This window comes from Silene latifolia, chromosome X (assembly GCF_048544455.1).
Source record: "Silene latifolia isolate original U9 population chromosome X, ASM4854445v1, whole genome shotgun sequence".
Taxonomy (NCBI): Eukaryota; Viridiplantae; Streptophyta; class Magnoliopsida; order Caryophyllales; family Caryophyllaceae; genus Silene; species Silene latifolia.
This window is the reverse complement of record NC_133537.1, coordinates 32,311,845-32,338,061: the sequence shown is the minus strand read 5'-3', so window position 1 is coordinate 32,338,061 and position 26,217 is coordinate 32,311,845. Positions and strand designations below refer to the sequence as shown.

Genomic DNA, 26,217 nt, shown 5'->3' with positions numbered 1-26,217 from the left:
ATCAGATTTCAAATTATGTGTTCACTGGCCAGGGCTCTGTGGATAACACTTGGTAATTACATACAGAAGATTTAACATTTTATATTCATTTACATAGTTCATCTTTACATATCTGCTGCTAATCATAATGCTATTACTGTTTGTGTGCAGTAATACGTTATTTGAGTTCGAAAATAATGTCCTTGGTTGGGATCAACTGTTGTCATTAAAACCGTATCACTATATCTCAAGCTTTGTCATAGATTCTTGGTCGGCATATCTAAACTACAAAGAAAAGGATGGGAATCCAACCAATCCCACACGATTCTTTTTTAGTACACTTACATATGTAAGTTTGCTCATTGTTTTCATGTATTTCAGTTTACTATTTCCAACATTTTCACATTACTAAAATTTTATCTTCATTGTGCAGTTGTTATTAATGAAGAACACAGGTGCTTCTATTGATGGTCATCGTTACAAACATTTCAAGCGTCACATTGAAGTAGAATTAAATGAGTTTGAGTGGATTGATCTACCATCCATTGAACTAGTCAGTCCCTCACTTCATTTAGTAATTGAAATTAAATTCAGTATTACTGTAGTAGTCTATTTGAATAGAAGTCTGTGACTGTACTGTCAAAGTTTTTAAAATGTGCTATTACTTAACATGAAATTAACCTTTACCTGTCAGTGACCTTATAATTGTTTCTTTCCCTAATGCTAGTTCTTCTTCCCTATTGCACTTGAGAATCATTTTGTGTTGTACGTTTTTGACCTACCAAGAAAATGTCTCATGATTCTTGACAATCGCATTAGAAGGAGGAGTGTCTTAGAAGAGTATGGTGATAGTATACTTGAACTCGTAAATTTACATTCTCCTCAAATATGAATTGTTATCGTTCACTTGCATTGGTAAATTCATGTACATTATGGTTCATCTCGTCTAATTTTTATTATTGTGTTACAGGGTGATGCTTTTGCACGGTTTTTGGGTGAAAATCAATCAACTATTGAGAAAAGTAATATAGTAATGGGCATGGATCCTACAATAACAATACTTCCAAGGAGAAATAACAGAAATATTTTTGACTGTGGTATTTACACCATGAGGCACACGGAAATATTTAAGGGAATAGCCACTTGGGACTGTGGACTGTCCAAAATTGATGTGAGTTTTACATTTCAGTTGTAACTTATTTAGACCAAATCAATGTTATCTTGTTGGTTATTAAATTCTAATTTCATGTTTTTTTTTTGCAGATGAGATCGTTGACAATGCTGAGATTCAAGTACCTATGCACGCTACTAACATTTGAGCACAACAAACATCGTAACAACATTATTAGACATGCATTAGCGTGTCACGACACTCACAAATAGTTCCTGAATATGATTTAATAGTTTTCTTTTGTGTTGTCGACATATCTGGCGTTAGTTGATGTCTATTGGGTTTGCTGTATTGATAATGCACTTTTGATCTTTGGCGTATGTGCACCAAAGTTGTACTAGATGTGCATTCATCCCAAGCTACTTGTTATAATGTACATTCTATAATGATCAATTGTCCATTTTAAGGAAAAAAAAATGTTTACCAAAATCAATGATGTTCTTGCTTTAATACGAGAATGTTCATTTTAAGGAAAACAAATTTACATCCTGTGTAACTTTCTTGCTTTAGGATCTCACAATTGATACAATTAATTTATATCGTGCGTGGTCATTTTAATACTAGAATGTTCATTTTAAGGAAAATAAAAAAAAAAATACTCCGTATACACTAATATTTAAACAAATCATATGAGAAGAGGGCAGAAAAGAGAAAGGAAATAGCAATATTCGAAATTGAGTAAATATGTACAATTAGTATTTTAATTTAACTATTACTTCTATATCATATGTTGCACACAATTTTCCTAGTTGCCCAAATAACCCCAACACACGTAAATCTAGGGTGGACCTAATAATACCTATTATGAAAGTATAGCCAATTTATGTTCAATTATAAAACACACAATTAGGTGTAAATCTAAAATAGATAAAAGGAAAACTTCTTTCAAACCGTCTTTACAAAGAAAATACTTCTTTCAACTACGGAGTATTAGGTGACTTCTCCATAAATTTTGATTATACTCCACCTTCATTTTATATACTTCTCATTGCCAGGTAATCACGTTCATTTACTAACTTGTCCTGAATTTCGTCCATTATTTTGGTGTATTTCTTAGGTGATTATACTTGGTTGATTTAAATCATTGACAAAATCACCTGAAAATCCCGCCTCTTTTGTTGGTTACATTTTCGTCATTTTCAGTTTAATGGGATGTTCATGTCAAGTTTAATGGGATGTTCGTTATGATTTTTTATTAATTGATTACAATTGTGTGAGATTTACGTGTGTTGGGGTAATTGGGGCAAGTAGGAAAATTGTGTACAACATATGAAATAGGAGTAATAGGTAAATTAAAATACTAATTGTACAAATTTACTCAATTTCGAATATTGCTCACAATGTTCATCATTCAATTATTAGTGTTTTTAAAGTTTACAGTATGATGTTCTAAATGCTATCGTTCAATGAACATTTTGGAATAACCATTCTTAATCATCTCTGAGAGGAAATTATGTCATTATTTTGCTTGGGATTGGTAACAAATTCTGAAGAGGAAGACAGAAAACAATTCATTGAACATCATCTTGACGCAAAGAAGACAATGCTAGGATGGCTATTTAATGGGAAGGACGCCATAATTGCAGGGGTGGAGGACAACTATGCAAAAACACAAGATTACAAGATGAAACTTACATGCTACAAATCTTTCAAAAAGTTAATCAAGCTGAGAAACATAACATGGAAGCAGTATGCAAGTGTTGGGCTAAGATGTTTATCTTACACAATGAGGAAGCCCGTTTAAGAGAGGAATATGAAAGGAGATTACAGACAAGTATTTCATTTGGGGTTAGAACGACTACCAGGGATAATGTAGTGGTTTTCCGAAGGTGTCTTTGTTACTTGACAGACAATCTCTTAATAAGGAGGACATTGCACCTGTTTCAATATTATTTGGCACCCGAGTTAGGAAACCTTGTTGTTGTAGACATTGAAGAAGAAGATTTTGACTCTATCCCGACATCAATTTCCCGACCAGCGGTCGAACTTGCTTTTATTCTATTAAATCAAACCGAGTAATATATATAAACAGCTGAGGTACATTTGAGTATAAGTTTTATATTTACCTCATACCCCTTGTACCTACTGTTGATCAATGTTCATTCAGAATATAAGTATATAAGTACATTCTCTTATTTATTAATGATATTTCATTATATTGACGTAGTACCTTTTGTAATTTTTGGATTTTCGATACATCATGAAAAGAATTGTCCCATCACTGTATTTACAATGTCCATTACGTGCATTAACAATGTACCATTTAAATTTAATAATATAAATTAATGCATCTAATAACTACACTCTCACATGCAAGTTGTAAAATAATTCAGGTGAAAAGACACCACTATTCATGATTATTTGATTAAATGAGACATGTGTCAAATGGCAGTTGTAAACTAATGCATGTGAAAAGACAAATAATACTACACTCATAAATTGTAACTTCTCCTATTCTTATCCAAAGCATTTTATATATAAAACTCATTATAAATACTTATCTAAACTAATGTGCTAATTACAAAATCTAAGGAATAATCATACAAACCGTCTTCACTCCCTTAAAAAGGTACTCTAATTTCTGTTTTTTTTTTCTTATTATTTTTTCCCTGCAAAAGAAATGCATATCTTTCTGTAAATAAGTATATTGAATATTATTGCAAGAATAATGCAGTAATGGAATTTTAATATGCTCTGGTAATTTATTTCATACAAATAAAGGTTCATATATAATGTATTCCTGCCAATGTCCATTGTCATGCCTTTAAAGGAACATTTATTTTATTGATAATGTTCATAGGAAATATTGTTGTCCATTTTGATATAGCATATATAAAATGTATTGAATGTTAATGACAGTAAACGACATAATACTATTTCATTAATATTAGAAATACTTACAAAAGTCATTCAAGACTGTTTCATAATCAGTTTAAATATAAAAATCACTATAAATACTTGTCTAAACTAGTGTGCTAATTACAAAATCTATGGAATAATCATATAGAAAACGTCTTCACTCCCTTGAAAAGGTGCTCTGGTTTCTTGTTTTTTTTTGTTCTTATTATTTTTTCCCTGCAAAAGAAATGCATATATTTATGTAAATAGTAGCCTATATAACATTCAGATTATTTCATTTATAAGTATTATTTGATTAATCAGTATGTTTTTTTATCTTGCGAAAAGAAATATGTACTTTAGTCCCCAGGACGAATTAAAAGTTGTTTGGTCCAAAATCAAACCGCATTTGTGGGTGGAACGTTTTGCCAAAATTAAGTATAGTAGATATTTCAATCTGGCAACGTGCTTAATATTTGCAGGAGAAGATTATTTTACCTTTTGCTGTAATCTGTTTTCACAATAACATTGTTTGCTCTTTGCATGATTAGACAATATCAAAGCCCACGTTAATTTGTTTTACCCTATAGTATGGCCTTAAATATGGTTGAGGTTGGTACTTCCCATAATGCCTTAAGTTTATTATCACTCTTTTTAAAATACATTTATTTTTTGCCTGACCCAGAATATGAGTTCCGTTACCAATGTGGAAATAATGTCGGATATCGAGCAAAAACTCGCTGACGTTGAGTATGATCTCGCTGAAATGAAACGCGAAAGAGATTCACTGGATCAATATCTTATTGAGGTGCTTGGTAAAAACGCAAGTATTAGAAGAACATCGGGGAAGGGTCAGACGAGAAACCGGACATAGTCAAGTGAATGCAAAGTCACTACAACAGAGGTTTGGACATTCTTTGCAGCAAAAATGAAGTTTATCACGGCTGAAAGAGACAGCATGGCCCGGCAACTTGAAGATAATAGACAAAAACAGTACACAGAGGCTGACATGGACCGTCAGTTTCTCACCGGTGTCACCGGTGTCACAGCTGTACGAGAATCATATGCTCTTCTTGATCGTGAAAATACTATACCTTGGCCAGCAGTTGTGAAGGCTATGGAATTAATGGACGGTTATAAGAAACGTCTAAGGGAGGAATTATTGGAGGGTGAGAGCAGTGTTCATGCTTCTGTTTGCAGTAAACCCAGAAAGGGTTAAGAACTTTGATGTTAATTTATGTATAATTATAATCTGCAGTTAAGTTTAGAAACATATGCGTTTTCATTAACTATTATTGTCAGAACATATTTGCAGTTTATTATGAATGTTTATTTGAATATAAATTATTATCATGTACCTAAGCTTTAACTGTTTATAATTGACTCTTTCTAATTTAAAGCCAGTTACAAGAGTGATCAACTATGATGTACCTTCAGCATTTTACAAATGTCCATATTATTATGTAACGATGTACCAAAGCTTTAAACCCGCATTTCTTTAAAAGATTATCCTCTTAAAATAAGGGAATGGGTTTAAGGTTGGATTAGGTAGACCGCGGTCTGCCTAATCAAACCATAAATCATTTCCCGTCCCGTTTTAGGATACTCAGCCCCCTAGTTTTAATCCCGTCCCCAAAAAGGTTTCACTCAGCCCCTCTAGGGTGTTTTTTTGTCTTACCGCCTTCGAATGAGAAGCAAGGGAAAGGGTTTAGGGTTCGATTAGGTGGATCCGCGGTAGCGGTCTGCCTAATCAAACCCTAAACCCTTTCCCGTCCCGTTTTAGGATACCCCCCCCCCCCCCAAAAAAAAAAAAGGGGGTTCACTCGGCCCCTCTAGGGTGTCTTTTTGTCTTGCCGCCTTCAAATGAGAAGCAAGGGAAAGGGTTTAGGGTTGGATTAGGCGGATCCGTGGTAGCGGTCCGCCTAATCAAACCATAAACACATTCCCGTCCCGTCCCGTTTTAGGATACCCGGCCCTCCCAAAAAGAGTTCACTCGGCCCCTCTAGGGTGTCTTTTTGTCTTGCCGCCTTCAAATGATAAGCAAGGGAAAGGGTTTAGGGTTGTATTAGGCGGATCCGCTGTAGCGGTCCGTCTAATCAAACCTTATACCTTTTCCCGTCCCGTTTTAGGATACCCGGCCCCTCAAAAAGGGTTCACTCGGCCACTATAGGGTGTCTTTTTGTCTTGCCGCCTTCAAATGAGAAGCAAAGGAAAGGGTTTAGGGTTGGATTAGGCGGATCCGCGGTAGCGGTCCGCCTAATCAAACCCTTTCCCGTCCCAATTTAGGATACTCCCCCCCCCCCCCCAAAAAAAAGGGTTTACTCCGCCCCTTTAGGGTGTCTATTTGTCTTGCCGCCTTTAAATGAGAAGCAAAGGAAAGGGTTAAGGATTGGACTGCGGATCCGCCTAATCAAACCCTAAACCCTTTCCCGTCCCGCTTTAAGATACCCCCCCCCCCCACCCCTCCCCAAAAAAAGGGTTCACTTGGCCCCTTTAGGGTGTCTTTTTGTCTTGCCGCCTTCAAATGAGAAGCAAGGGAAAGGGTTTATGGTTGGATTAGGCGGATCCGCGTAGCGGTCCGCCTAATCAAACCCTAAACCCTTTCCCGTCCCATTTTGGGATTCCCGGCCCCCCTTAAAGGGTTCACTCGGCCCCTCTAGGTTGTGTTTTTGTCTTGCCGCCTTCAAATGAGAAGCAAGGGAAAGGGATTAGGCGGATCCGCGGTTTTAACCCTGATTTAGCAACATACTTCATTTTATCAATATTACAAATATTTACAAAGCCATTTAAGGCTTAAAAAAAAGTAAAACGAAAACAAACATTAAAAAGCAAGTAACAACTAAAAGAGGAAATAAATAGTTAATATATGCATTAATTGTATTTATTTATGTGTAATTTACTCTCTAATTTCTAAACTAATGCCAAATATGGAAGGGTATTAAATGTATTTATCATTTCTCTTATTTTTTAACAGGTACAGTACACTAGTAACTACTACTAACTACCTTCAAGAAAAAAGAAATGGAGTAAAAAAATAAAAGTAGTAACCAGTTTTTAGCTCTGTCGTTTTACATTACCAGTATAGACGTTTTCATGGGAGAATTGTTCAACAGCAGTATAATTTTTTAAGTTACGCCCAATTTCGTCCGTTATACTAAGGTATTTTCTTTTCAATTTCGTTTTTTCTTTATCATAATTCTAATATAATGTTTAATTTGGATCACTTAATTGTTCAACCGCAGTATAATTTTGATGTTTTGATTTCAGATATTTATACTGCTTTACTGTTAAAAATTCATTCGGATTAATGTGCATGAATTATTTTTTCTACATTTAGAAATACATTCGCATTGTTCTTCCCCAATTTTAGATCTCTGAAGTATTCTTTCAACATTTACTTTCTAGTTTCTGTTAATTTTGGAGTTTTAATTGAAGGTAATAATATATTGTTCATACAGCTTTAAATTAATATGCCTATTGTTTTTAATATAGAAATTGTTCCGAATCATCTAAAAGTACATTATCTTTGTGACTAATGTACATTTCCTAAAATTAGGTAACTGGTGATTATCTCTACTTGTTAATTTTGTATTTTCAATTGAACGTAATAATATAATACATTCAGCTTAAATTAATGTGCCGTTTGTTTTTAATATAGAAATTGTTCTGAATCATCTAAAAGTACATTATCTTTGTGACTAATGTACATTTCCTAAAATTAGGTAACTGGTGATTATCTCTACTTGTCAATTTTGTATTTTCAATTGAATGTAATAATATAATACATTCAGCTTAAATTAATGCGCCGTTTGTTTTTAATATAGAAACTGTTCTGAATCATCTAAAAGAAAATTATAATTGTGATTAATGTACATTTCCTAAAATTAGATAACTGCTGATTATCTCTACTTGTTAATTTTTGGATTTTTAATTGAAGGTAATAATATAATGTACATTCAGCTTAATTAATGTGCCGTTTGTTTTTAATATAGAAACTGTTCTGAATCATCTAAAAGAATATTATATTTATGATTAATGTACATTTCCTAAAATTAGGTAACTGCTGATTATCTCTACTTGTTTTGTAATTTCATTTTATAATTACAGACTATGGAACAGGAAAATAAAAAATCTTAAAAGCGAAGAAAAGTTACTTTTATTTTTCCACCAGCTGAAAGTTGCACTGATGGTAAAAATAAGTGTGCTCCATTTACAAGAAAGCGTAAATCAGCTAATATTAACAGTAAATCTAAGTGCATACAATCTTTCGCATAGAAGATAAATGAAGAAAGTGACGATGATCTTGTAGTTAAGAAGCAAATTGTTTCTGTTAATAAACAAATTGTTACTGCAAAGAAACAAAGTCCTCAAAAGAGTAAAGTAAGTAATAAGATGGTATTGGGTTCCAAGTGTAAGCAGAAATTTGATTTCTCTTCGTTTAAAAGTGCATATGTGAGAATGTCTCCTACAGGAGTAGTTGAGGTAGTTGAACGTTTGTCATACGAACAGTGCTGCGCGCTAGAAGAGATTGGATTTAGTGGGCTATTTTGGTTAAGAGTTCGTTCCATTCCTTTAAAGCTTGGGTACTGGTTAATTAAGCAGTATAACCCATACCAAAACTGTATTGATCTTCTTGATGGTGAGAAGCTGTTCTTGAAGGTTTCTGATGTAAGATCAACATTTGGATTTCCAATAGGCCCTGAAACAGTTGAATTATCCAAAACTCATACTGAATCAGAAGAGTTTCAAGAGTTTTATGGAAAATGGAAACAACAATTTGGTATAAAAGATGGACAAGTTCCACTCAAAACGCTTGAGAATTGGTTGATAAATCATGATCATGGTGGTGATGAATTCAAGGTTAACTTTGTTGTGTTTGCTGTTTCTTTGCTAATGGGAAACACCCAAAAGCCTTTGGTTAATCATCATATTTTGAAATCTTTGATGAATGTTGATGAAATCAAAGATTACAATTGGTGTTCCTTTTTGTTACAAAGTCTCCAAGAAAGCAAGATTGAGTGGGTGGAAAAGGAGACTCACTTCGGCGGGCCACTGTTGTTTTTGGAGGTAAGAAGTCTCAAAAAAATATATTTGAAGTTCATAAATTAATTTAACATTGCAAGGTACGTTTTCATTCTCTTCTAATTAGTTTTTTCTTTTTTTTTTCTTTTTTTTTGCAGCTCATCTATGTTGATCGCGTTGTTCATGTGGAACGAAAAGTTGAAAGAGATTATTATACGTTGTTAGGTTGGACTAGTAGTTTGTTATCATCCAGAGAGAAGGATGAGATGAAAAGTGGTATGTTTGGAAATGGTAAGTTGGAAGCACCAATGAAGGAGGTGGTTGACAATACAGGTGTCGAATCTCTCTATGAAACAAAGGACTACACAGAGGAGTATATTCTTGATCTTACTAAATGTATAACTAATTTAGATCAGAACATATCATCTGTTAAGGCTAAGTTAGAAAAAGGAGCATCAATAATTAAGGAGAACAAGACAGGAAAGAAGCTCTGTGATCATGCATTTAGTTTACTCAATTTGTCAAATGAGCACAGCTCCGCTGATAGTGAAAGTTCTTTTGGTACTAATGTTGCTGATATTCCAGATGTTGTTCCCGCTGCTGAGAATGAGGTTAGTAATCATCCTTTGGTTCTTGAAGCTTTGAATAATGTAAACATAACTTTAAAAAATAGTATTCAGGTTGAAAGCATGTCATTGAAGAAACCGATTTTTTATACATACAAAAAGGTAAATATGTTGATCATATTTTTTGTTATATTATGTTAACTTGGTGCTTAAGTATATTGTTCTTTAATTTGATACATTTCAACTATTCCAGAAGCCTTGTGCATTGAGAAAAGAAGGTGAATTAGTTGACAATGTGAATGAAGATAACAAGAAAGAGGTGTCAAAAGGAGAGTCAGAGGAAAACAAAGTTGAAAATGGAAATGAACACAAGAAGGAAGACATGTCAAAAGGGGAGTCAGAGGAAAACAAAGTTGAATCAGTTGAAAATGGGAATGAAGATAACAAGGAAGATGTGTCGGAATGGGAGTTTGATGAAAATAAAGTTCAAACAGTTGAAAATAGGAATGAAGACAACAAGGAAGAGGTGTCAGAAGGGGAGTGTGATAAAAACAAAATGTCTGATGATGACAAGGATGTACGAAATGATTCGAACCATCTTTATGTTGATAGTAACGGGGAGAATGAGTAAGAAGCCAATACGGATAATCTTATAAATACCCTTGTATGTAGCATGTTATCTGAAGATTATAGTGAAGAACCCAAGGCAACCAATCCCAACCTAAGTTTAGATATTAGTACAGAACTTGATTTATAAGAGGAGACACTAACCCATTGATGTGACCATAATTAGAGCATATTTAGTCCCCGAATTAGCCTTGTTCCCATGCTTTTTAGTGCATATTTGGGTCATTTATTGTCTTTTGTTCTTTGTTTTGCATATTCTTTTAGGTTTTGTGTCCTTGGTAGGAAAGGAGTGCAAACCTTGCATTTTCATGGCAAAATGAGACTAAATTGATTGAATTAAATGACCAAGCATCAAGGAGAGACAAGATTAGAAGGCCTTTGTACATATTATAGTAGATGGGCAATGATGAAAAAAGATCCTTGCATCCCCGAGGAAATCCCCAAGGATTTTATGAAGAAAAGGGAAGAAAAGAAGAAGAAAGCACGCTGCATGACAACCCGTGCGTCTTCCAAAGAAGACGCCCGTCCTCCACCTTCACAATCCGTGCGTCTTCTACCAAAGACGCCCGGGCAGCAACCCCAGAAGACGCCCGTCTTCTCCCAAAGACGCCCGGGCAGAGACAATAGAATCCGGCCGTCCCAAGCCTAAGACGCACGGATTCCAAGACAGCGCAAATTCGTTTCTTCAAGCTTCAAGAAAGATGCCCATCCTTCAGAAAATACCGGCGTTTCTCTAAGTAGGGACTTAATCGTCATTTAAGCCCTTAGTTAACCCTAATGCATCCACCTAATTTCCACTATAAATATCCCATTAGTCTAATTGGAAGAGCATGTTCTTCTTATCAATTCTTAGAGTAGTTAATATCAATCAAATCTCTCTTTAGTTTTGTAATCAACAATTAATCAAGTTTTAATACAAGTTTTATTTCCTTAATCTCTCTTTTGTTCATCCTTTATTTTGGGTAATTGAAGATTATTTGGGTTATTATTGGGAGATTGACAACCTCTCAATCAAGCATCAAGTACTTCTTTTATTCTTTGCTTTATTATTGGAATCATTAGTAGGTATAATTCTCTTAATCCCTTTTTAATTATTGCTAATTACTTTCATTTGTTCATCATATTTCACTTTGTTGGTATGATTGACAACCTTGCTAGCATGTTCAACATGATAATGAGTGAGTAGTTCTATAGCTAGGGTTAATGGGTAATTAGGGGAAACCAACATGGGGAATGATTCATGCTTAAATTAATATGCTTTCATGGTTTATTTGCTTGCTTGTTTTGATCTCAACTCATGCACATGTTATGTTTGATGAAATGCAAGCCTATGAATCCTTTCATTTTTTACCCATCACCTACCTTTTCAATGAGACTTGTATGACATAAACCAACTCGAGTCTCATTAGACCATGCATGTTGTTGAGTAGGGAAGACTAAGTCGACTTGTAGGTGTTGTACAATCTAATCGATTCGGCTCCGGGACCCAAACTTTCCTAGGATTGTAAGATATAACCCAAATCAATCCATCACAACAATAATTGCTTGCTTATAATTTGAGAACATGTTTGTATGATCAATTCCCATGATTCCCCTATGACCCCATGATACCCTAATGCTTTTTATCAATTGTTTACAACCCTTTCAATTCATCTTGCTTATTTACTTTCATTGCTATTTCGTTTAGTGATCTTCTAAATCAACCCAAATTGTGACACCCCTAAGACACCACTAGTCTCAATAGAAATCTCATTTCAATTCCCGTCTCTTGCGATCCGACCTTTACTTGCCTCTTTAGTAATTGTAGAGTTGTTTGTGAAGCTATAAATTGTGTTTTGGTCTAGGTGCTCCTAACGACAAGTTACCGAAAAGATTTAGTCCCGACCAAAAATGGCGCCGTTACCGGGGACGGTGTTAACTTGTTTTAGATTTTCTTATATTGTTATTAGTTGTGTCTTTCTTTGCCTTGAGGAAATAAAACTCTCAAGGTTTGTTCTAATTATTTTCAAGTTGTTTGATATTTTGCATGTCTAGAAGGTCACAAGGTGATTTGTTACCCTTTGATCGTGAAATTGAAAGAACTTTGACAACCAATAGAAGATTTGCTAGGAGAAATTTGAGAGGTATTAGTGAGGTTGTAGATATTCAACCAACTATTGAGTTCATCAACCCTTTTGCAAGAGAAGGTGAGGAGAACCCAACACAAAATACAACACAAAATCAACCCACAATGCCTAAGTTTTCATCACATTCCGTACCCACCGAGGAGAACCTACCCAATGGTACTCCCACACCACAACATCTAACCGGAAATTTCATTGCCAAATCCGCATTTATTCAATTAGTCGAAAGGAGCCAATTTGGGGGGATGCCTAGTGAAGACCCTCACTCTCATATGGAGACCTTTTGTGACTATTGTGATGCGATTTCTCAAACCGGTGTAACTCAAGACCAAATTCGATGGGTCTTATTTCCTTTTTCTCTAATTGGCACCGCGAAACAATGGTTGAAGGGCCTTGATAAGGCCACTCTCGGAATTGATTCTTGGAAAAAGTTGGCTCTAGCTTTCTACAAAAAATTCTATCCACCGGAAAAGACTAACATGCTAAGAGCTCAAATTACGGGTTTTAAGCAAAGGGATGAAGAATCTTTGTATGAAGCTTGGGAGCGGTTCAAGGGAATTTGTCGCTCATGTCTTCACCATGGACTTAGCGAGTGGTTCTTGGTACAACAATTTTGGAACGGTCTATATGAAGATTCAAGGAACATTCTCAACATGGGATCAAATGGAATGTTCACCGAAGTTGAAGACAATCAAACTTGGAATAAAATTGAGGAAATGGCGGTCCATAACTCACAATATAGTAGACCTCGCAAGGCTACTAGAGGAGGAAAGCATGAAGTGGACTCCGTTACTCAATTGGGTGCTCAACTTAGTGCTCACATTGACACAATCAATTTGAAGTTTGAAAAAGCTATGGCTAGACTTGAAGAAGCCTCAAAATCACCAAAGCATCATGTTAATGCCATGACGGCATCTTCATCAATCCCAAGTGGGATATGTGCGAATTGTGGAACTTCGGGACATGACTCAAGTGAATGTAGGGGAACAAATGAACAAGTGAATGCTTTCCAGGCATACAAGAGTGGTACCCCTTATTCCAACTATTACAATGAAAACACCAAATTCCATCCAAATCTCTCATACAAAAGCCAAAATGTTCAAAACCCTCAAACAACATACACCCCACCTCCCATGAGAAACCAAAATCAAAGACCCTTTTTCAACCAAAACCAAGGTTACCAAAATCAATCTCCATACAATCAACAAAATGACCAAGGTTTTGATGTTCAAAAAGCGGTCCTTCAAGTGCAAAAGAATCAACAAGAATTTTTCACTCAAATGCAAAAAGATAGTCAAGCAAAGGAAACCACCATCAACAACATCCTAGCTCACACCAAAATGTTGGAAACCCAATTGACTCAACTAGCATCTTCAAGCTCACAAAGACAAAAGGGGCAATTACCACCTCAAAGTAATCCCCCAAGACATGAAACGGTTAGTGCATTCACTTGAGAAGTGGTACAAGGTATGAAGCACCGAAGATGCAAGTTGAGGATGAAGTTGTGGAAGCTAGTGACAAGGAAGAAATTGTGCAAAACTCCAAAGATGGAGAATCATCAAAAGAAGAAATCTCAAAGAAAGATGAAGACAAGGTCAAGGAGAAGGAGCCCATTGTGATTAGATTTCCTTTTCCAAGTCGTCAAGCCAAGCCCAAATTTGATGACCAACTTGGAAAGTTTATGGAAATTGTGAAGAATTTGGAAGTCTCAATTCCTTTCACGGAATTAATCAATCACGTGCCAGCCTATGCGAAATACATGAAAGACATCCTCACAAAGAAGAAGTCGATCCAGAAGCTTGAAACTATCGCCTTCACTAAGGTGAGTAGTGCAATACTTCAAGGGAGTTCACCTCCAAAACTCAAGGATCCGGGAAGCTTCTCAATACCGTGTACCATTGGCGACACCACGATCAACAAAGCCTTATGTGATCTAGGGGCTAGTGTGAGTGTTATGCCGTACTCGGTGAGTAAAAGGTTGGGGATGGGAGAGCTTAAATGCACCAATATTACACTCCAAATGGCCGATAGATCGACGAAGACACCATTAGGGATATGGGAAGATGTTCCCATGCGAATTGGGAAATTTTTCATCCCGGTGGACTTTGTCATTGTTGATATGGAAGAAGATTCCAACATTCCAATCATTCTAGGAAGACCTTTCTTACACACCGCGGGTGCGGTGATTGATGTGAAACATGGAGAGCTTACTCTAGAAGTGAGAGATGAGAGTATAACTTTCAATCTTGACAAGACTATGAGAGCTCCCCGTTTGCATGAACCATGTTTTATGATTGATCATTATAACCGGAAGGATGATAGGAAGAAGTCAGAACTCCAATGGAAGAAGAAAATTGAAGATGCTCTATTCAAAGAGTAAGTGAATTGTAACAAAGAGAGCTTGCAAAGCTCACCAAAGTCAAGCAATGAAGAAGATGGCCTCATTGGCCAAAACAAGATAATGGGAGAGTTGTCTCTATCAACTCAAGAGATCTTTAGTGATCAAGTAGATGAAGTGTGTGGTCTTTGGGACGATGAGTTTGAAGGGAATTTCAATCCCTATATTGGTAATGCTATCGATCAAGACTGACAACAAGGGCAAAGATCTATTGAATAACTTTATCACGACAATGAACAAGCTTTTGATTACTTTTTCAAGGTGTTGAGCAACATCAACAACACCTTGGACATACCCCCTTGACATCTCATCAAGAATGAGAGTTTGGTGGAGTCCTCCCTAAACCACCATTTGTAAATATTTCTAACTCCCTAACTCGCATTTTAATTCTTAATTTGCATTTTTTGTCATTTTTGGATTTTTATGCCTTGATCAAGATAATTATCATGTTTGAGATAAGTGAGGGAGGGACTAATGATTTCAATTGATGTGTAGTGCTTTAGCTTAGTGTGGGGATAGCAATTGCCTAGGCTATTCATGCCTTAGTAGTGCCCCCACAATGAAGAACACGAGATTTTGAAGAATGAAAAATGACAAGGGATATGCAAGGCACACGGATGGAACTGAATCCGGGTAAAAGGGGTAGAATCCGAGCGGTTTCAAGAGAATCCGCCCGTCTTCAAGCAACCCGGGCGTCTTGGTCCGAATCCGCCCGTCCTTCATGAGCTGAATTTTTGAAATTTTTGGACTGTTAGCAAATCCGGGCGTCCTGCAAAGAATCCGCCCGTCTTCATAAAGACGCCCGGCTTGAAAGAAAAGACGCCCGTCATTTGGCTGGAAAAAAAACAAGAAAAATCCCTGGAAAGGAATCCGCCCGTCTTCTCTGAAAGCCGCCTGTCCCGCATTTTCAAATTCGCCCGTCTTTAGGCGAGAATTTCCCAACCCAGAACAGACAGAATCCGGGCGTCCCGAAGGAAAGCCGCCCATCTCCCCCCTGCATTTCAAATTTTTCGGGTTTATTATAAACCCCATCCCACATTCATTTCTTCATTTCTTCATTCAAAAACACTACCCACAAACCCCATAACTCAAAACCCTCATCCTCTCCATCACAAAAACAAGATTTCCTCAAATACATTCATCAAAATCAAATCAAAACATCCTTTTAACAAAAATTAATCACTCCTCTTTCAACAAAAATCAAAACCAAGAACAAAATCTTCAACCTTTGAGTTGTTTTTTGAATTCATAAAGGCAAAGCCTTTCATCTTTAAATCGATTTAGGTACACTAGAAAATTGAAGATTTTCACTCTTTTCTTGGTTTATTCATCAACGGCAAGGACAAAGGGAGCAACAAAAGCAACAAAGGCAAAGGCACCAAAGGTAAAGGCACTCTCATCAAGACAAAAGAGTCTTCAAGCAAAGAAAGCTTTGGCTATGGTGGTAGCTTGCCCAAACTTGGAAGTGCAACAAGAACAACCTCCCATGGAAGCAACAACATCTACTACTCCGGAAATTGCTCAACTTTCGAACTATCCGGAGGTAATTTTCATTTCCAAATCCCATAGGGACACTTTTGCCAAGTTTGCTAGAAAATCATTTCTATCCACCAAGTTTATTTGTGAAGATGCCTTAGATAAGTTGGGTGTCCTTGAGCAAACTAGAGCCTTCTTTAAAGCCATGGGGTTGGAGAAATTGTTTACAACAAAAGAATTGACATACCCCTCCCTTACCTTAGAATTATTGAGTTCTTTGAAAGTCAATAAGGTAGAGACTATGGAAACCATCGAGTTCCGCCTAGCTAATGTTAGTAGGCGCATCTCCTTTGAGGAAATGGGTAAAGCATTGGGTCTTAGTGATTCACCGAGTTATTTCAAGAATGTTGTCAAATATGACCCCGACCCTCTTTGGGAGGCGATTTCCGGAAGGAAATTTGAGAACTATCATGCTAGTCGCGCTCTATTATTCCACCATCCGGGCATTAGAGTGTGGCATAAGGTCGTAGGAAACACCATCATTGCAAGAAAAGACACCAACCACTTTACCAAGCTCGATTTTGTTCTTCTTGAGTCGGCCTTGAATATTGGAAGGGAATTCACCAACCCTTTCAACTCTCTAAGGCTTTTGGTGGATATATGGCTAAATGTTGATTGTGGGAAGCAAGGCACTACCGTCTTTGTGAATGGAGGTCTAGTCACTATTTTAGCTAAATACTTTGATCCGAACTTCAACAAGGATAGCAAGTATGTGGCGAAGAAGGGTGGTCATCTCATTGATATTGAAACTATAATAAACAAATACAAGTGGGTCTCTCATAACCCTCTTGACACCAAGTATGGATGGCTCACTAGTGAAGCTAGATCTTTTACTTTGCCTTCGAAGATTTGTCGTTTAAATGTCCACCGGACCAACTATCTCCTTCCCCTTTCAAAAGAGGCCGAGTACATTATCCGACAACAAAATGGTGAAATTGAAATGCCCTCCTCTTCCATTGTCATACCACCCTATCCTTTCAAGTACCAAGAGTTCAAACCCGAAGGTGTTGAAGCAAGCAAATATTATATGACTCTTCTTATGCAAGAGATGCACAATCAAGCTTTCAAGGATCGGGAAGATGCTTACTTAGCCCAATATCCACCCCTCCTTCATTTAGATAGGCAAGGACTACTTGATCCTTCATGTCCTTTGCCTAGTTGGGCGGATAGGGAAGTCTTCTTTCCGAATGCATCTAGGGATGAGAGTCCGGGTGACGATGAGGTTGTTGGTGATGCGGTTGATGAGGATAATGATGATGAAGAGGCTAGTGAAGAAGAAGAAAAGGATGATGAACAAAGTGAACAACAAAGTGAATAAGGAAGTGGTGATGAGTCCACTTCTATTGAGGAAGATGATGATAGTGATGATATGATGGAAGATTAGCAATCTTTGGAGGCTCCTACCCTCTTGAGGTTTGTCTATTTCTCTCTTTGTTTTATTTATTTATCTTGATCACTGTTGCAGTAGTCCTAGCACCATAGAGGACTAACACCTCGGCCCCATTGAGGTGTTCTCATTTTATTGTTCCCACTTTTAAAAATCCAAAATGACAAATTTAGTTTCATGCATTGCATAGTGTGTGCATGAACTACACCCAACCTTAGGACATTAGCAATAATCTCTAACTCGGTTTGGGGAAGTACATACATACACAACGGGAGGTAATCTAAATTATCCTCTCCGTAATAAATAAAAACCCATGCATCATGTAGTGTAGATTAGTGTAGCTTGCATTTAGTGTAGAATTCATGCATCATGCTTTTATGATTTCCCATCATTTTGGCCATTGAGGACAATGCCCATATTAGTGTGGGGATGGGGAATTCTAACTTAACTTTTATTCAAAAAAATCCAAAAAAAAAAATTGAAAAATTTCGAAAAATCATAAAAATTTGAAAATTGAAAAACCAAAAACAAGTTCATTTCCTTTGTAGTGTAGTCATGTATATATTGTATATATTGTGTTTGTTTTACCCTTGTTCATATTGATCGACTACGCCACATCCGAGACATGAGGATAATGAAGACCGCATGGTATGATCTTTCCAATCTCCTTTTTCCTCTTTATGTTAATGACTATGTGACTTTATTTTGATTGATGCGGTATAACAATGTGAACTTAGGACTTGCATTTAGTTTATATGTCATATTAGTTGGTAGAATCACTTGCATTAGGATGTATATAATAGTTGCATCATGGCATATAGTTGCATTTAGATGAAATGTTTTGAAAAGTGCCTAATTGGGAACTTTGACAAGTGCAACTAAGCCATTACAAATACTTTTTCAACTTAAGACTTTGCCTACTAGAATGGATGTAAAACACCCTAGATTGTGTCATACTAGTGTCTTTCGACCCATGACCCAAAGCCTAGTCAAGGGTTTGCATGTGAGTCACCTATCCAACCCCGTGATGCGATGTGGACTTGGTTAACTTGTCTAGGTGACCTTGATTGACCTTGTGGTACGGCAACCCAAAAATACTTTTTATCAATAAGTTTGAAGTGCTCATTTCAAGGATTTTGTTATGTGGAAACGTTTTATAGCCAAGGAAACCTCAAATGTTTTGAAATGTTGAAATGTTGAGAATTTTAGTCGTTTTGATGGAGGCGTACCACTTCGATGTGCTTTGGAGAGGGATCCATTGAATTGGGCCCCCACACGGTTGTGAATTAAACCACCCAAAGACAGAATGACTATCACCCCGAAAAGCTATTGTCTAGAGGTTAACCGGTTGCCTAATAAGCGATTGGCGAAAGCAAAGGACATTAGCACGGAAGGGACAAACCCCATTTCTATTTCTTGAAATGTGAAAGTTGAATGAGGTCAATTTTTGAATGCTAGTCATATCCACCCGTGTTTACAACGATTTGAGCATTTCATTCCCAAAAAGCCTTTTTGTCAAGCCACTTTGTCGAGCTTCGGACGATCCATGAGCTTTACTTTTGTAGAGAACTCGAGACTTGTCATGTCATATGCTACTAGCATCATGGGGATCATCATTCCATGCCATCCGATCGCTCTTGACGAAAGTATTTGGAAATTGAGGACGAAAGTAGTCTAGTTTAACACCATTTGGAGGTGATTTAGTGCCATCCTCTTAGCCTTAGTGATTTGTTGAACTAGTATTTGTGACGGAATATATATATATGCTCTTAAATTTGTTCTCTTTTAGTTGACTCCGCCACTTGATGAGGAAGTGGCTATTCCTTTTGTATATGCATCCATTATTTGATTTTGTGTGCTTAATGTTTGGATGTGTCGCCATTTTGGCAAGACCCACCTTGCCTTGCAAGAAGGCATCCTACCTCATGGTTGTCTTGTTGTGAGTTGAAGGGGCGGAGTGAGACCCGCTAATTGTCTCATATCGGCTATGTTATTAGGTTAGTTTAAATAATGGTCCTAGTCTTTGTCACCTCTTTACTCGGGACGAGCAAAGGTTCGGTTTGGAGATATTTGATGTGACCATAATTAGAGCATATTTAGTCCCCGAATTAGCCTTGTTCCCATGCTTTTTAGTGCATATTTGGGTCATTTATTGTCTTTAGTTCTTTGTTTTGCATACTCTTTGAAGTTTTGTGTCCTTGGTAGGAAAGGAGTGCAAACCTTGCATTTTCATGGCAAAATGAGACTAAATTGATTGAATTCAATGACCAAGCATCAATGAGAGACAAGATTAGAAGGCCTTTGTACATATTGTAGTAGATGGGCAATGATGAGAAAAGATCCTTGCATCCCCGAGGAAATACCCAAGGATTTTATGAAGAAAAGGGAAGAAAAGAAGAAGAAAGCACGTTGCATGACAACCCGTGCGTCTTCCCAAGAAGACGCCCGTCCTCCACCTTCAAAATCCATGCGTCTTCTACCAAAGACGCCCGGGCAGCAACCCCAGAAGACGCCCGTTTTCTCCCAAAGACGCCCGGGCAGAGACAATAGAATCCGGCCGTCTCGAGCCTAAGACGCACGGATTCCAAGACAGCGCAAATTCGTTTCTTCAAGCTTCAAGAAAGATGCCCATCCTTCAGAAAATACCGGCGTTTCCCTAAGTAGAGACTTAATCATCATTTAAGCCCTTAGTTAACCCTAATGCATCCACCTAATTTCCACTATAAATAACCCATTAGTCTAATTGGAAGAGCATGTTCTTCTTATCAATTCTTAGAGTAGTTAATATCAATCAAATCTCTCTTTAGTTTTGTAATCAACAATTAATCAAGTTTTAATACAAGTTTTATTTCCTTAATCTCAAATTTGTTCATCCTTTATTTTGGGTAATTGAAGATTATTTGGGTTATTATTGGGAGATTGACAACCTCTTAATCAATCATCATGTACTTTTATTCTTTGCTTTATTATTGGAATCATTAGTAGGTATAATTCTCTTAATCCCTTTTTAATTATTGCTAATTATTTTCATTTGTTCATCATGTTTCACTTTGTTGGTATGATTGACAACCTTGCTAGCATGTTCAACATGATAATGAGTGAGTAGTTCCATAGCTAGGGTTAATGGGTAATTAGGGGAAACCAACATGGGGAATGATTCATGCTTAAATTAATATGCTTTCATGGTTTATTTGCTTGCTTGTTTTGATCTCAACTCGTGCATATGTTATGTTTGATGAAATGCGGGCCTATGAATCCTTGCATTTTTTATCCATCACCTACCTTTTCAATGAGAATTGTAAGACATAAACCAACTCGAGTCTCATTAGACCATGCATGTTGTTGAGTAGGGAAGACTAAGTCGACTTGTAGGTGTTGTACAATCTAATCGATTCGGCTCCGGGACCCAAACTTTCCTTGGATTGTAAGATATAACCCAACTCAATCCATCACAACAATAATTGCTTGCTTATAATTTGAGAACATGTTTGTATGATCAATTCCCATGATTCCCTTATGACCCCATGATACCCTAGTGCTTTTTATCAATTGTTTACAACCGTTTCAATTCATCTTGCTTATTTACTTTCATTGCTATTTAGTTTAGTGATCTTCTACATCAACCCAAATTGTGACACCCCTAAGACACCACTAGTCTCAATAGAAATCTCATTTTAATTCCCGTCCCTTGGGATCCGACCTTTACTTTCCTCTTTACTAATTGTAGAGTTTTTTGTGAAGCTATAAATTGTGTTTTGGTCTAGGTGCTCCTAATGACAAGTTACCGAAAAGATTTAGTCCCGACCACCCATGTACAAAGCCATCTGAGTTTCAGCACTGTATTGCTGACTACGTCTACTACACTAAGGGAAAAGGCACTGTTCTTGCTAGGTACATTTTATTCTACTCATTATGTTTCTTTTATTTAATCATTCTTTACATTTCGCTTGGGTATTATGTGCATTATTAATAAAGATAATGTACATATGTGTAATTAACTGACTTGTTTTGTGTAACGTCTGAACCAGTGAAAATCTCTTTGTGTTTAAGAATGTCGTGGGTACCCGATATCTTTTTGCATCTCTAAAACCACCTCGGTATATAGCAGATGCTGTGGTTGATTGTTGGTCAACTTACTTTAATTTCAATGAACTTGAAAGAAAATCATCAGCACCACGTCGATTCTTTGCTTCAACCCTCGTATTTGTAAGTAAAATTTTATTTCATTCTATATTACAATAATTTTATGTTATACAAGTGTATATTAATAGAAGAATATTATGTTCTGTGTGTGCAGCAAGCATTTCAAGGGCAAATGAAAGAATTCAAATTTGAAAGACAATTGGAAGTATTCAAGAAGCATCTTAGAAATGAGTTAAATCATGCTGGGATTATTGATGTGACAAAAGTTGATATGGTTAGCTGAAACAATATATATAGTCAATACATAGTGTTATCTGCTGCTAATTTACTCTCGTAACAAATTTTATGTCTGGTGTATCTTCTAATCTTTTCTTATATAAAATAGTTTTTTTTTCCCAATAATATCCGACAAGCATTTTTACCTATTCGTATTCAATATGGAGAAGAACAAGTTTGTCATTCTTGATAATCAACAGCATGATGAAACCCCAAAAACTCGTTATGGAAACAAACCTTAGAATATGGTAATTGTTCAGTTACCTTTCATTGGTTATTTTTTCTTTTACAATGTCATATTTTTTGCACGGTCTCTCTAGACAGTTTGATCTGAATTTTTCCATGCAGCATAATACTTTGGCAGAATATTTCAATGACATTGGTGATTTGAAAGAAAGAGTAAGAGCAATGTAGCCTGCTGTATTAAAAATGTCTTGGAGAAACCATCAAAATGTTGTTGACTGTGGTATTTACACAATGAAACACATGGAAACGTACAAGGGGGGTCAATATTGGACTTGTGGGTTGACAAAAAACAACGTAAGTTTCTAAAAAATTTATATCCCATAATTGTAAATGTACTTTTGGTTTAATTAAATGATCTTTCTTAAAGTATTAAAATCACATTCTTGTTTATAAGTTACCTATCCTCAAGATATTCTAACTTTTGTAGATGGATGGACTTCGAATATTGAGAATCAAATATCTTTGCACTTTGGTTTCATCCAAGTGAAACATCGTTTGTGATGACGTTTTAACAAAGGTGAAGCAGTATCAAGAGAAGCCCTTCCCAAAGAAATTGGATTCGTCTGATGAAGAATTCTACGAGGGTGATGAGACTGTTGGGGATGAGAAGATAGAAGATGAGGTAGTTGGAAAGAAAGAGAAGAGTACCGATGATATTGGTGTCCCTGACAACAATGAGACTGTTAGAGTTAAGAAGAGAACAATGGAGGTAGGTTGTACAGAAGAGAATATACCAGATGGTAATGATGTTTCTGAGAACAATGACAGCACGACAGATGTGAGTAATACAAACGACATAGCTAGGATAAAAGAAAAGAGTACAAATGAGCATAATGTGCTTGACAGTGCTGACACTACCAAGGGCAAAGTCATCAACAATGAAAATGTTCATGAACATGAAACAAGTCAACCAGAGTCTCTGAGCATCCTTGCAAATCATAATTTACTAAGCACAGATACATGCATTATTACTCCTCTTACTGACTTTTAGAATTGCATTGCTGATTATGTGTCGTATAGTAGAGAAAAATATACAGATTTAGCCAGGTATATATATATATATATATATATATATATATATATATATATCTAGTAATGTACTATATTTAAATTTAAAATGTTCTTTATTCTGTTTTGAGTTAACACTGGTAGTTCTGAACCAGGGAACTTCTTCTGCATGTGGGTGACATTTCTCTTCGGCGTATTGAAATGGCAACGCTACGATAATCTAAGTATTTAACGAGTGATGTGATCGATTGTTTTGCAAAACTTTTGAATGCCAAGGAATCTAGAAGAAACTTTTCAGAGCCATATCGATTTTTTTTCACCACAGCTGTGTGTGTAAGTCAAATATTTATATAAACTTATTTCAACAAGTAAATTTTGTAATGTTGTTTCCCTTGATTAACATCAGAAACTTTACTTGTCTTGCATACAAATGATGCTTCAAGGAGAACTGGACACTGTTGAAAATTTTATGGTGATTAAGGATGTAATGAAAGAAGAGTTTACCCAATTTTCGGTTAACCCAGATAGAATTGGTTTGGTTAGCATCGACAATATACACTCTTTCTGCATGTTATATTTAATTTGCTTGTTGCCTAATTAAATCTTTTAAAATTTACAGTTCTTCTTCCCAGTTATATATAAAAGGCATTACCATTTACTAGTCATTGACAGCAACAAGTATAAGTTCATCATCATTGATAATGTGCATCGTGACGGAAAACCAGAAGAATTTTTCCATGATAGACCACTGTCTTTTGTAAAATTTTATGCTCTCTTTTGCTTAACAGCACTACATGCTGTTTCTATTCATTATTATGAATGTACAATGACTTTACATAGAGTGTACCTTCCCCAAAAATATGGTTTGTCTTAATTTTCTTATTTTTGTGATATTGTAGCTCATAATTATTAGTGTCCTAATGTTTTTCCCCCCTTCTCCGCCAGCGCAATGTTCTAGCAGAATACTTGAAAGACATCGGTGTTTCAAAGGTAAAAGTTGATCGCATAAAAAAACTGCAGCCTATTTTTGCAAAGATGAAGTGGAGGAACAACACTAACAAGACTGATTGTGGTGTTTACGTTATGAGACATATGGAGACATTTAAGGGTAATCTAAATTAGGCCTGTGGGCTTAAAAAAGGCGATGTGAGTTTTAGAAGTAATACAATTATTAGTAATACATAATTCAGTACACATTTGTACATGTTCTAACCCCTTGTTTTCTTTACTTTCCTAGGATGCTCCCCTACTGATTCTGTGGAAGAAATACATTTCATATATGATTTCAACAGAAGGCAATGTATGTTTTGATACTGTACTAAAGAAGGCAATGGATTTCCGTTCAAACCCACTGCCATGGGAAGAATATGAAGATGAGGAAGATGCTGAATTTAAGCCGTAAAAACTTTTTTAGTTTTGTTTGTGACATGTGTGTGAGTAATGTAACATATATTGAGGAAGCTACGACTCGAACGACCTGAAGTTTAAAAAAATTTTAATTCAAGAGAGTGTTATATTCCGGAAACAAATTTTAATAAAGTTTATTATGTTCTTGGAGAACAACAATAATGTTTATTGTACATAACGCCTTAAAATTATTGTACTCTAGGAAAACACTTCCAAATCAAGTTGATGATGTCCCTGCAGAACAACAATATTGATTCTTTAATACAAATGTAATATACTTTGGCTATAAGAGTAATGTACTTTGGCAGTGAAATCGAATTGTACATACAAACCTTTAAGAATGTTCCTTGCAGAATAACAATAATGATCCTTTAATACAAATGTAATATACTTTGGCTATAAGAGTAATGTACTTTGGCAGTAAAATCGAATTGTACATACAAGCCTTTAAGAATGTTCCTTGCAGAACAACAATAATGATCATTTAATACAAATGTAATATACTTTGTCTATAAGAGTAATGAACTTTGGCAGTAAAATCGAATTGTACATACAAGCCTTTAAGAATGTTCTTGTAGTGTATATTATGGATGTCTATCCTTGAATCAAAAATTTGTACCTTCCACTTCGTTATCAGATTCATCTTCTTCATCGTCGTCCTCCTCAACATCAGATTCATCTCCTTCATCGTCGTCATCTTCATGGTGGTATTTGGTGAATATGCAACAAAATATAAATTAAATATTAGATTTTATAAGGAGAAAATGACCAAAATGAACAACTAAATTGATATACATTTAATGTTAACAAATATACATTGCTGAAATTCTCATCTGTGCCTTCAGAACAAACATAATGTTCATTGTACAAAGAGTTTATGTGCCTCCATATAAAAGTGATGATTTTGGAAGGTAAACATTATGCGCTATAGTTGTATAATTAATAATTATTTAACATTAATGTAATATGCTTTAACAAGAAACCAAATTATACATACCTGTCAGATGGTTTGTTTCTTTGCAAGTCTTAGAGTTGTGTCCTTGGCGGCCACATGTTTTGCAGTACCTCTTCTCTTTTCCTCTGTTCTTTAGGGCTTTTAACATTTGTGATTCAATTCTCTTGCTCTTGGCCCTACCCTTGTTTTTAGATTTTTTAGGAACATGAATCACCAACTTCTGAGGTATTTTGCAGCCCACGTACTTTTCTATTTCTTTCATCTTGTCTTTCTTCTTTGCTGGAACACTTCTGTTACTAATCATATCCAATCTAATATCTCTCAGTTTTTCAATCAAAAGCTTCATGTCGTTATCATCACACTCAGCTACGCTGACACAAGAATAAACCTCTTACCACAGCTCGATTTAAACTTTTCTCGGTCGAAAACGTTTGAGAGACATCTATCGGTTTGCCATCTTTATCAAAGACAGGCTTACTCATTGCGACTTTTGTCCATCTTTGCATTATGCACCGTTCGGTATTTTCTCAAAATC

General features: G+C 36.0%; 1 non-coding gene across 1 annotated transcript; it reads right to left on the bottom strand.

Annotated features, from left to right (window-relative positions):
* Positions 1–12,805: 12,805 nt before the first annotated feature.
* LOC141624304 (small nucleolar RNA R71) lies at positions 12,806–12,912 on the bottom strand. The gene has a single exon (XR_012534111.1). It is a non-coding gene; the product is annotated as a small nucleolar RNA R71 (small nucleolar RNA).
* Between the last annotated feature and the right edge of the window lie 13,305 nt (positions 12,913–26,217).